Source organism: Zalophus californianus, chromosome 9 (assembly GCF_009762305.2).
Source record: "Zalophus californianus isolate mZalCal1 chromosome 9, mZalCal1.pri.v2, whole genome shotgun sequence".
Classification (NCBI taxonomy): Eukaryota; Metazoa; Chordata; class Mammalia; order Carnivora; family Otariidae; genus Zalophus; species Zalophus californianus.
Window position 1 is genome coordinate 13,188,881 of NC_045603.1, and position 13,280 is coordinate 13,202,160.

The window sequence follows — 13,280 nt, forward strand, 5'->3', positions numbered from 1 at the left end:
GAACAAAGGAAAGAGGATCATATAATGATGTGGAGGCCCACTAAAGAGTTAAAATAAGTACAAATACAAAATAAGTGATAAGTGCTCTGGAGATAAATAAAATGAGATAAGGGAAATGGGGACAAGCTTTACTAAATCGGGTGGGCAGGGAAAGGGAGCTACATGGAGGACCACAGCTTGGGGGAGCAGAGAAGACCACACAACCCAATGGGCATCTCCTTTCAAGAAGGAGAAAATAAAAGAAAAGACTGAGCTGCTCATGCAAGGTGTCTCCTTCTCAAGTCACCAAAGGAAAAGTCTCAACTTCTATGGAGGGAAACATTCTATGGGGGTGTAGGTGAGGGGCTAGGAGGCTTACGCTAACGTATGTCCGTCCACGTGGAAGGAAGAGCAGGCGCAGAAAGGAGATGGTCCATCCTGACAAATCATTAAGTGGGAGAACCCATGCAAACCACACAGCAGTGTTGACCCACAGCGGGCGCTTGGTGGTAATAAAAATAGCAGCAAGATTAATAGCAACCATAATCATGAACATTCCTAAGTGTGCAGTATGTGCCAGATGCCATGCCAGGCACTTCCTGTGTGTGTTCTCCATTTCCCCAACAACCCTAGGAGGCAGGCATGACTATTAAGGTGAGCCAAATGGAATTAGGAATATTTTATGGTTCAATCTACTATGAACCCTACCTAGCAGACGGGAAGATTAGTTGGTTACTATTGTGGTGCTGCTATCAATGTGTGCCGTCAATTTTTGAATTCACAGAAGCCCATCAAAAACAAAATGCAAGGTAGGACAGGTGCAGTGGTTTCTTCTTCCCTGAAAGAGGCCGAATTTGAATTGGCTTATCCTCCCAGCTTACAGCAATCCTCCTTAGTCCCTGCAGCATATTCCAAAATATCAGCGTCATTTGTGGCTTACTGTATGCTCATCCTTGACCTCACCAATATTTTCATCAATAACTTGGGTGAAGGTTTAACACCCTGAGTGGATAACATAGTGCCGAGAGAGCTAGATGAACAAGCATGAGTCAAATAAAAATCTAATTTAGAGTTTCCATCAAAATGACAAAATCCAATTAGATTACATGGAACAGGAATAAACTCATTCATACAGGTATGCATTTTTTTTTCACTCAAAAATCATCTATTGGGTGTCTACTATATGCCAGGCACTAGATGTGCTAGATGCTGGAGATTCAGAAATGAGCAAGGGAGAGCAAGCTCTCTTGAGCTTACTGTCTAGTTGAAGAGACCGACCGTAACCAGGTACGCCAATAATAATCACCCCCCTGTGAAAAGTGCTACGAAGCAGGATGAAAAGGAATGCAGGTAGGTAGAAAGGGCTCTTTAAGGTGTGTGGCTGGGGGTGTAGGAGAGACCTGTATCATAAGAAGGAGGCAGTCATAAGAGGTTGTGGGAGTGGGGAGAGCCTCCCTAGCCAAGGCACTAGCTTGTGCCAGATTCCTGAGCTGGCAAAGGCCTTGGTGAGTTGCAGGAATTGGAGACCACAGAAGTAAGGAGGAGAGTGGCAGGAACGGAGACAAAGCAGTGACCAGATGGCACGGGGCCTTGTGAGGGGAAAAATGACCTTTATTTCTTGTGACTAAATACGTACTAATCCCCTCAGGCTCAAAAATTACCTGCTCAAACACTGGATGAGGGAGAAGTGGGAGAGACCATGAACTTCCTTAATGATATAATGATGGGACTGTGCCCCGAGTCAACATAGCAACAGCAGGCTATGTCTACAGAGAACTAAGGCAGCCTGGCACTGTGTGAGCAGAGCTGTGTCATTCCTTACAAAGGAGGTGAGCAGCCCGGTCCCTCTGAGATATCAGCATACAGCTGTTGCATTGTGTGCATGACAATGCACCACACTTTCCAAGCAGTACCAACACACGGAAGCGCATCTAAAAAATGGAAAACAAACTCCTGAGGGGTCTGTAAATAATGTGAAGTGCAAGACCACTGCGGGAAATGCCTTCTTAGAATGAAGAAAAGGAGATTGGGGATGATCCGGGAAATATGTACTTTACCCTCATCTCATTGAATCTGCCCAACAATCTTCATGTGGCCTGGGGCATCGTTCCCATGTTCATTTCTCATGTGAGGAAACTGGCTCTCAGAAAGATCCCCTACCTAGGATTTCATAACTAGTTGGTGACAAAGTGAGATTTGAACTCAGGACCAGGCTGGTGTTCTTTCTAGTACATCAAACTATCCTCAAAAGAGAGTCTTTTACTCAGGAGCCCAAAGGACAGAGAGAAGTAGAAGTTATCAAGAGGTGGAACCGGTCCCCAGAAGAGGAGAAACTTCCTAGGAACACATGTTCTGTGTAACAGTTGAGTTTGACAGCATCATCACAGGTGCTATTTGACCCACAGCTGGAGGATCTTTTGTCTAGGAAGTTGTGGTGGGACCCCACATGCGCAGGGAGGATGGACTTGGGCTCTGAAGGCCCTTTCAAGATGCACAAGATTCTCTGGTTGTGTCTCTGGAACTGTTTCCATCTATGCAGAACTAGTGTGCTCAAAATACTATGGGAGGTATATAGACCAATGCAATAAATATAGGAGTCCAGGAATAAACCTATATATCTATGGTCTGTTGATTTTTGACAAGGGTGCCAAAAACAAATATGATAAACTCCCTCCCTTCTATTTGACCAGTTCCTAGGGGATGAGCCTCCCACTGCCTCTTCCCTCATAGTTCTGTCCAAGGTCATCTAAGGCCAAGTGGAACAAGCCCAAGAGCTCTGATTTGACTCTTGGCTCTGTTCCCCTCTTGGATAGGGTCCTATCCCAACACGTTGGCTCAAGGGTACTGCACAAACCCTATTACAGACTAGACTCAAATTCATTTCGCAGATCTATCTGGCCCAGATTCCAGGTTGATCTCATTCTAGACCTAAGTTCCACAGAAGGAGAGAGGTCAAGAAAGTGGAATATTCCTCTCTTCTTAAAGAAGTAATCATCTAAAATTAGTAGGGAAATCCCTACACATAGATTGACATAAACGTGACCGTACCTCATGCAGGAGCACTACATTACTCGTGCTCACAGTGTATGTTAAATTAGCAAGTGCACCTTACATTCCACACAAGTGAGTGCATACACAAAACCACAGCACATTCCATAGAAACGCAGACACAGCTTTCTGCGTACCAAAATGCACATCTCCTGTGTAATCACAAATATTTAGCATATGTGCACTTCCGAATTCTCCCCGACACCAATGCATACAAGTGCACGCACACACACGGTACAGTCATATTCATAAGGGTGTATGCATACTTATTACTAACCACTACTATTTGAAAACTATTTCAACCTGCCTGATTTTTCTTCAGATTCAGAGTCAGAAACAGTCTCGCCTCTTTTCCCCAGCCCCCTTACACATGGGAGCAGATGGGAAAACTACTTGTGTCTGTCAGAGGAAGCATGTGCTCCCTGTCTTCTCACACCCCTCGTTACAAATAAATGTAACATTATGGCCACATGTCCCCTGCACTGGGGATTAGTTAGGAGCCTGAGTTGGTAATCTCTAGATAAACAGTTACTCATGCCTCCCAAACTGGAAACCAGGTGATCTTGGCCAGCTGAAAAAGTCTTTGTCTCGAACAAAATGAACTCTCTTCAAATACCCTTTCGCAGAAAAGCAGGAGATAAGAAGCAAATGGAAGGCTACTCATCTCTCTTTTCTTTTCTAAGAACAATGTACTTTTTTTTATTACTTATTTCATTCTGCAGAAAGTGCTAATGTAATTGTAAACTTTTCTAACTGCTCGTGGAAGGGGAGAGAAATAAAGTTGTAGCCTCAGAGATGCCAGCCTTAAGACATGGTTCTCTTCCCCCTGTCTGTTTCCGCATCAGTGGAATGGAACGGGGTCAAAGGAGAAGTCTCCTGGCTCTTTCTCATGTCCATTGTCCTATGCAAACTAGTTCCACTTTAAGCTGAGTAGCATACTGGCCTGGATTCAAATCCTAGCGAGGGTACTTACTGAGCAATTTCCAGTAAAATAGTTCATTTCATTCAACAGAAGATTTCTCTTTTGTAAAATAGGGAACTCATATCCCCCCTGATGCGCCCCCCCGCCACAGAACAACAGGAAAATTCAATGAAATAATCATTGTGAAATGCTCTGTAAAACATAACAAATCTAATAGCATTAGTCGTTTGTTGACTTGGGGGAAATATCAGTAACTCATTTTCCATATTTGTAAAAACTGAAAATTATGGAGTATAAACATACGCTCTGTGTGTGTGTGTGTGTGTGTGTGTGTGTGGCCCAGGAAATAAAAAGTGCTTAATTATGTCAATCCTTTCTCTGCTATTACAACAAGGTTAGGGTATTACCATAGAGCTAATATCACACACATACTATTTTTATGACCTTTTCATCTTTTCTGGGGTTTTATCCTACATCTGCATATATATTATAGGCTCTCGGAGGGCAACAGGCAGCAAAGTCTGTGCTTTGTCTTAAAAGTCAGTGCAGTCTACTGAACCAGGGCTCATGAAGTCAGAGCTTTAGTCCTGGCTCGGCACCTTGCATGCTGAATAATTCCACAGAGTCATCGTTAGGATGCCGAGGTGCTCATTTTTCTCACTTATACAGTATGGGTGCCATTAATCTATTAATGTTCCACTTCATAGGGCTACTGTGAGGAGCATGACCAATGTGAAAGAACTTTGAAAAGTATTCAGTTATTAATCAGGTCCTTGTCTGGATCAGCAGATATTGCCCAAGTAGTTACTCAGCCAAGGGGCTTGGCTAGTTGTTTGAAACCTCTCAACCATGACCTCTTGGTCAATGGATCATCTAGACCGGGGGCTGGCAAGCTTTTCCTATAAAGGGCCAGATAATAAATATTTTATACCCACTTATCTCAGTGTCTCTCAGTGGAAAGAGGGAAGAGGGTCTCTGTCATGAATACTCAACCCTGCTGTGGAGGCACAAAATAAGCCATAGATAATAAAAAATGAATGGGAGTGGCTATGCTCCCATGTAACACTATTTACAACAAGAGGTAGAACTTCTGGTCCAGACGAGATGACATAGGCCTTATTTTCCCTGCCCGCTCCCATGAAGCACAACTATAAGCCCTGAAAATGGCACAGGAGACAAGCAAAGGAGAACCCTAGCAGGTGGTGAGGAGAAGACAAGCAGGTTTGGGATCCCAGGGCTGGAGGAAGAAAACCGTAGCTGAGCATCTCGTACCCCTCCAAACCCGCTGCCACCCACCAGAAGATGAGCTCCCAGACCTAATATTTTTTTGACATCTGACATAATACCAGAAGGCATCTCACATAGATTCATTCCCCCACCATATCAAACAGAAGACCTTCTGACAACATCAGGTAAGACAAAATCCACCACAGGTGAAGTACTCTCATTTCTCATTGGGCCAGACACTCCCCTTTTCTGCTGAGAGATATCAAGGAGAGCAGGCAGAATTGGCAGGAGAGACAGCTCTAGCAAGTGCTGGGTCCAGAAAGCCTTCTTGTACCTATGGGTTTGAGACTTTACTCCTCTGCCCAGAGATACCAGGGGAACTTAGGAGTACAAATAGAAGAATCTCACCACAGCCATCCCCAACAAAGAGACATCAGGAGCCCCCACTCCCCACCCTGAGTGAATCCTTTCCACATCAGATAGCACCAGCAGGGACCCAATGGGAACCCTAACAGCACCAAATAAACCAAGCAGAGCAAAAATAACACTGTAAAGGCTCTGAAAATTAAACTGCCTTTGGAAACATAGTCCACAGAAATGGGCCAAGACCCACATGCAAAACCAAAATAAGGTGATTGTCTGCTAAAATAAAAGATTTACTTATTTTTATTTATTATTGTTTTTTCTTTTTTTCATTTAAACTCAGTTAGCCAACATATAGTACATCATTAGTTCCAGATGTAGCGTTCAATAATTTATCAGTTGCGTATAACACCCAATGCCCATCACATCACGTGCCTTCCTTAATGCCCAGATTTAAATAGAACCCATTGTTTCCCAACATATTATATATAATGGATAGAATGTAAAAAACCACCCATCATACCAAAACTAAGAAAATCACAACTTGAATGAGAAAGGACAATCAATTGATACCCATGATGATTTGAATACAATATTAGACTTATCTGAGAAGGATTTTTTTTAAGATTTATTTATTTATTTTGGAGAGAGAGCATGCACAAGAATGTAGGGGGAGGGGCAGAAGGAGAGGGTGAGAGAGAATTCCAAGCAGACTCCCTACTGAGTGTGGAGCCTGACTTGGGACTCAATCCCACGACCCTGAGATCATGACCTCAGTCAAAATCAAGACTTGGAGGCTTAACCAACTAAGCTACCCAGGTGCCCCATGACAAGGATTTTTAAAGAAGCTATCATAAAAATACTTCAATAATCAATTACAAATTATCTTTAAACAATTTTTTAAAAAATTTCAACACAGAAACAAGTTATTTTAAAAGAACCAAATGGAAATTATAGAACTGAAAATTTCAATAATAGAAATTAAAAAAAAAACCCTCCCAGGATGGGCTCAATACGACTGGAAATGACAGAGGATAGAATCAATGAATTTAAAGACAGAACAATAAAATTCACCCCATCTGAACAATAGAGACAAGATGGAAAGAGAGAGAGAGAGAGAGAGATCTGTAGGACAATAACAACAACCCAATATTCATACATCAGAGTTGTAGAAGGAAAGAAAAAAAAGAGAGAGAATGGGCCTAAAACAATATTTGAAGAAATAATGGCTGAAAACTTCATAATTTTGGTGAAAGACACAAATCTATGAATCCAAGAGGCTGAGTTAACAGCAAGCAGGATAAACCCAAAGATATCCACACCAAATATATCATCAGTAAGACTGTGAAAATTAATGTCAAAGAAATTAATCTTGAAAGCAGCCAGAGAGAAACGATACATTTACCTATAGTGGAATTCAAATAAAAGAGGTTTTCTCATGTGAAACCATGCAAATCAGAAGGAATTAGCTAATTCTATATCCAGTGAAACTGTCCTCTAAGAATTAAGGGGAAATAAAAATAGTCTAAAATAAAAGGAAATTAAAAGAATTTATCTCCAGCAGACTTATCCCTAAAGGCAGTTCTTCAAACAGAAAGGAAAAAAAAAAAGGGAATATTGGAGCATCAGAAAGGAAGAAGGAAGAAAAGATTAGAAATAGGGACAAATGTAAAATCGTATCCTTTCCCTCATGAGTTTTATAAATCATTTTCAATGACTGAAACAGAAATTATGACATCATCTGATATTCAAAACAAAGATATTTAAAAATGAGGAATAAAAGGGGTCCTAAATTCAAGTGAGCTTTCTACACTTCACTTGAAATAGCAAAATGATATTAGTTGGCTATTATAAGTCACATATGTATACTGTAATGCCCAGAGCATGAAAACTATACAGAGATTCACTCAAAAACACTATAAATAAGACAAGGTGGAATCCTAAAACACGTCAAGTAATCCTCAAGAAAAGCAAGAGAAACCGAGGAAACAAATAATAAAAATGGCAGATCTAGGCACCAAGATGTCAATGATTACCTTAAATGTACATGATCTAGATATACCAATCAAAAAACTGACATTGGCAATATGAATAAAAAAATAACACCCAACTATATGCTGTTTACAAGAAACCCACTTCAAACTCAATAACATAGATAGATTGAAAGTAAAAGAAAAGAAGTAAAGAAAGTAAAAGAAAAGATATGCCATGCAAACATATTTAAAAAAAAAAAAAAAAGCAGGAGTAGGGGCACCTGGGTGGCTCAGTTGGTTAAGTGTCTGTTCTACTCAGGTCATGATTCCAGGGTCCTGGGATCAAGCCCTGTGTCAGGCTCCCTCCTCATCAGGGAGTCTGCTTCTCCCTCTCCTCTCCACTCTCTCTCTCCACTATGCTCTCTCTCGCTATCTCTGCCTCTCTCTCAAATAAATAAATAAAATCTTTTTTTAAAAAAGCAGAAGTAGGTGTATTAATATCTGATAAAGTAGATTTCAGAGAAAGAAATTACTAGAGACCAAGAAGAATATTGTATCATAATGCTATCATACTACTGGAAAGAAATGATCCTAACTGTATACACAACGAACAACAGAGCTCCAAAATACAGGAAGCCAAAACTGATACAGAGCTGAAAGGAGAAACAGCCAAATCCGCAGTTACAGCTAGAGACTCCAACACCCCTTTCTCAGCAACTAATAGAACTACTAGATTGAAAATCAGTAAGGAAAAGGAAGATTTTAACAACACAACTGGTAGGATCTAAAAGACACATACAAAACACTTCACTCAACTGTGGCAGAATCACATTTTTTTCAAAGTAGCCATGGAATTTTCATCAGGTTGTCATACAAAGACCATAAAACAAGTCTTAACAAATTTTTAAATTTTTAAAGAATTTAAGCCAAACAAAGTGTGCTCTCTTGCTATAATGGAACCTAAGTAGAAATTCACAGCAGAAGAGTAACAGGAAAATGTGTAAATATGAAAATTAAACAACATATATCTAAATAATCCATGAGGCAATGAAGAAGTCTCAAAGTCAATTTAAAAAATAGAATTGAATGAAAATGAAACACAACATCCCGATTTATGTGGGATGCAGCTAAAGTGTACTGAGAGGGAAATTAATAGCACTAAATGCTTACATTAGAAATAAGGAGAAATCTCAAATCAATAACCTAAATTCTCACCTCAAAAAACTATAAAAAGAAGAGTGAAACAAGCCCAAAGCAAGCAAAAGAAAAGAAATAATAAAGATAAAAGCAGAATTCAATAAAATTAAAAATAGGAAAAGAATAGAAAATCAATAAAATAAAAAGATATTTCTTTGAAAAAAATCAATAAATTCATAAACCTCTGGCAAGACTAACAACAACAAAAGACACAAATCACCAATATCAGAAATGAAATGGGTTATCACTGTAGGTTCTGAAACCATTAAAAGGATAATAAGATTATGAACAACTTTATGCTCATAAATTTGACAACTTAGAAAAAAGGGATCAATTCCTCAAAAACCACAAACTACCAAAACACATCCAAGATGCAGCTGACAATCTGAATAGCCCTCCAACCATTAAAAAACTTCAGCTCAGGTCATGATTCTGGGGTCCCTGGATCGAGTCCCGCATCGGGCTCCCTGCTCGGCAGGGAGTCTGCTTCTCCCTCTGACTCTCCCCCCATCTCATGTGCTTTCTCTCTCTGTCTCAAATAAATAAATAAAAATCTTAAAAAAAAAGAAATTGAATTTATAATTAAAAACTCCTGAAAAACAAATATGCAGGACCAGATGGTTTCATTTGAGAATTCTACCAAATATTTAAATATGAAATAATACCAATTTTATACATGTCTTTCCAAAACTAGAAGAGAAGGGAATACTTCCTAACTCATTTTATGAGGCCAGTATTACCCTGATACCCAAACCATACAAAAACAGTACAAGAAAACTACCAACTGATATCTCTCATGAACATAAACACAAAAATTCTCAATATCAGTAAACTGAATGCAACAATGCATAAAACTAATTTTATATACCATGAAGAAGGGACATTTATTCTAAGGATGTGGGGCTCACTTGAAAATTAATCAATGTAACCTACCATGTCGACAAACTAAAGAAAAAAAATCACATGATCATATCAGCCGATGCAGAAAAAAATTTGACAAAATCCAACCACTATTCATGATAAAAGCCTTCAGCAAATTAGGAATTGGGGGAAATTATGTCAACTCAATAAAGAGTATCTATTAAGGTCCTATAGCCCACATCATATTTAATGGTGAAAGACTGAATGTTTTCATCCTAGGAGCGGGAACAAGGCAAGGAAAACTGCTCTCAACCATGTCCAGCATCCTTGGGAGTGGGAGGCAGATAGACGTGGTCATACAAGGGCAACCTGAGGGATCCTGGTGGTGTCAGAGCTGTTCATTATCTTCACAACTGTGGTGGATACATGTACTTGTACAGGTGATACAATTATGTATCGCCTAATAACACACAAAAGCAGAACTGGGAAATATCTGAGTAAAATTGGTAGGCTGTGTTGATGTCAATTTCCTGGTTGTGATACGATACTACAGTTTTGTAAAATGTTACCGTTGAGGAAAATGGCACACTGTCAAGGGATCTCTCTGTATTAGTTTTTGCAACTGCATGTGAATCTACAACTATCTCAATAAACATCTCAAGTTTTTAGAAAAAGAAGAAGAAAACCCAGGCGGGTGCTTTGGCCTGTGAGCCAGAATTTGCAGACCACTGAGTTAGACCATTGTTTCCCAATCCTGGAAACACATTAAAAATCACCTGGGAAGTTTTTAAAGCTAAAGATGCCTGGGCTGTACCTCCACAGATTTTGACTTAAGGGTTTTGGTCTGGGGCCCATGCATGCACAGTTTTTCAAAGCTTCCCAGGTGATTCCAGTATGCAGTCAGATAGGAGAACCCTTGTTCCCTTGAACATAAAATGTCTACCATTTCTGTCTTCTTTTTTTCTCCTTAGCCCACATTTAGTCAAACACCAAAACCTAAAATATACTGACAGAAAATTTTAAACATTTCTCTTCTATCAAGAATACCGATGCCTTAATTCTGACCTTCATCACCCAACACCTGAACAAGTACAATGGCCTCTGCGGTGCCCCTGCTTGTCTCTTGTACTTCCCCTGGGAAACTAGCTCTAATGGTACTTCCAGACTGCAAGTCTGATTGTGGCATTATTTTGCATAAAATCCTTTTTATCCCACTTTGCTTGAAAGAGTATGTCTGTGCTGTTTCATTTGGCATGTTGCTTCCAGCCCCACACTCAACTCTATCATACACACCTGTGTCCCACTCATTCAGAACTTCTCACCATTCTCTGGACACTTCTGGACTTCTCATAGCTTCATACTTCCGCACATGCTGTGCCTAAAGTCAACTTTTTAATCCTTCTTCACTTGGAAAATTCCAACTTTTCTTTCAAGGTTCAACTCTCTCAATGAGATCTCCTCCAGCAGGAGTAGCTCTTCACTCCTCTGCATAGCACTCTGTCCAGACCATCTTTTTGGGTGCCTGTACCCACACTCCATTATGTGTTCTAAAGTCAGTAGCCAGGCAGTTACTGGTTGTCTGGTATAGAACTTGGAACATGGTAGCATTTTCAAATGCAGAAATAATTGAAATAAAAAAATAGGGTCAAAGTACCTGTTAGAACCCTAAAACTGCTACTCATCCTTGAGTTTTGGTTTAAACATGGACTTCAGGAAGTCTTTTCTGAGGCCCATGAGTGAGGTATGATGCTCTCAGCTATCTTCCCAATAACACCATGCTTTTTTGTATGCTAGCACTTGTCACGTTTTCTCCTACACTTGCTGATTTAATTGTCTGCTTTCTTATAGGCTGGAAACTCCATGAAATAAGGTTCTGGGCTTTTTGTGGCTCAATGCTTTAGGCCTAGCACCTGGCACAGAGTAGGTGTTCAATAAATGATGGTTTCACATATGAATGGATGATCTCCATCCATTCTGTCTCTTAGTACATAAATAATCTCTCTTCTTTGCTTCATACCCTGGAACTATGGCTTCACTGTCCCGATATCATTTCTTAGCAACAGGATATACTATTTCCAAGCCAAACTGTTGAACCATCTGCACTCCGCTGACTTGGGAATGTCTTTGCTACCCAAGTGGTGAAGAGGTGACAATACATGCCCAATCTGCTTTGTCAGGATTTGGATATGACATCACTCTGCCTGCTGAGTGTACAAGAGCCAACAATTCCAATGGGCTTTAGGACCTGTTTACACTAATTATAGAACATCCTTTTGTTTAGGGAACAGGAGAATTTGAACTGAATATGAGGGATCCCAAGAGGAAAGGCAGCTTTGAAAGATGCGATGTAATCATCTGTGCTATGCAAATTGAGTTTGGGTTGAAATATGAGTTCTGTTTGCCTGACTCAAAAGGGCCCGGTGAAAACATTAGTGTTACTTAAAATATGGTGACACACTGGAGCTCACAAATTATGCCAAGAGCCTCCAGTACAGCGAGGCAGCCCAAACAGTTCTCCTTTATTCTTTTATTCAGTGTTTGAGGGAGCTGCCGATCTAATAATAAATTCTTCTTCCTGGGAAGAGGGCACCTGATGAGTACAAAACAGCATTTTTGATTAAAAAAAAAAAGTATGCACATTGGGGGAGGAAATCACTTTGCATTTTTTCAGCTCCTTCCATCGAAGAAGGAGGTGGCGCTGGAAAAACACACACTCATTTATTATCACAGCAGCAGAGCAGCAGGGACTCCACACTGTCTGTTTTTCTAAGGAAGGAAAATGGAGCCACAGGAGAATTCTTGAGAACTAATAGCAAGGAGGAGCAGGGACAGGATGGAGAAATGGCCTAGCCCTCTTGGGACCAGTAAGGTTCTCAGGGACAGCACCCTCTGAAAGGACAGAACAATGTCCAGTTGGATTGTGATTCTTAGAAAGCCTAAATAAATGGTTTCTAAACTTTTAAAAATTAATTACCCCATAGCTTTTTTTTTAATGTTGAGCATGCATCACCAATACATCTGTCCCTGTCTCTCCCTCACCTTCCACAAGGAAAACATAAGCTCCATGAGGACAGAGACTATCTTATTCAACACTGTATCTGAAGGGCCTAGAATAGTGCCTGGGGCATAGTGAGTGCTCAATAAATATTTGTTGAATGAAATAATAAACACATGAGTAAATACACATGTATTTATGAATTATATTCAGGTACTCAAACAAACTAATGTATATTCATGTAGTGAAATATTATGCAAATTTCAATGCCTATTGAAAAAGGGAAAACTCAAGAACGAGAGGCAAATAAATATGAACAGCAGTTCCTGTGATTTTTCCCTCCATTCCCCCTCAGAACATTACTATCTACTCCCCTTTAGACTGCATATAAAATTATTTTTAAACTTCAGGGTGAATATGAATCACCAGGGAAGCTCTTTAAAAATGAATATTTTTATTCAGTTCTCTCTTTTTCCTTCCCCTCCACCTTTGCCTTAGATTCTGATTTAATAGGTATGATTAGGCAAGGCTTGGAAATTGCATTTTTACAAGTCACAGGAAATTATGTTGTAGATCTACTTGGAACTACATTTTATGAAACTCGTAGAGAAAGTGTTGGCTTCATGGGGCTTAAGTTGTTCTAGGTCCAAACTTTTGGAATGAGCCAGCTCTATCATGAAGTTCTTTGGAGCCCGGCTTTACAAATGGGAAAACA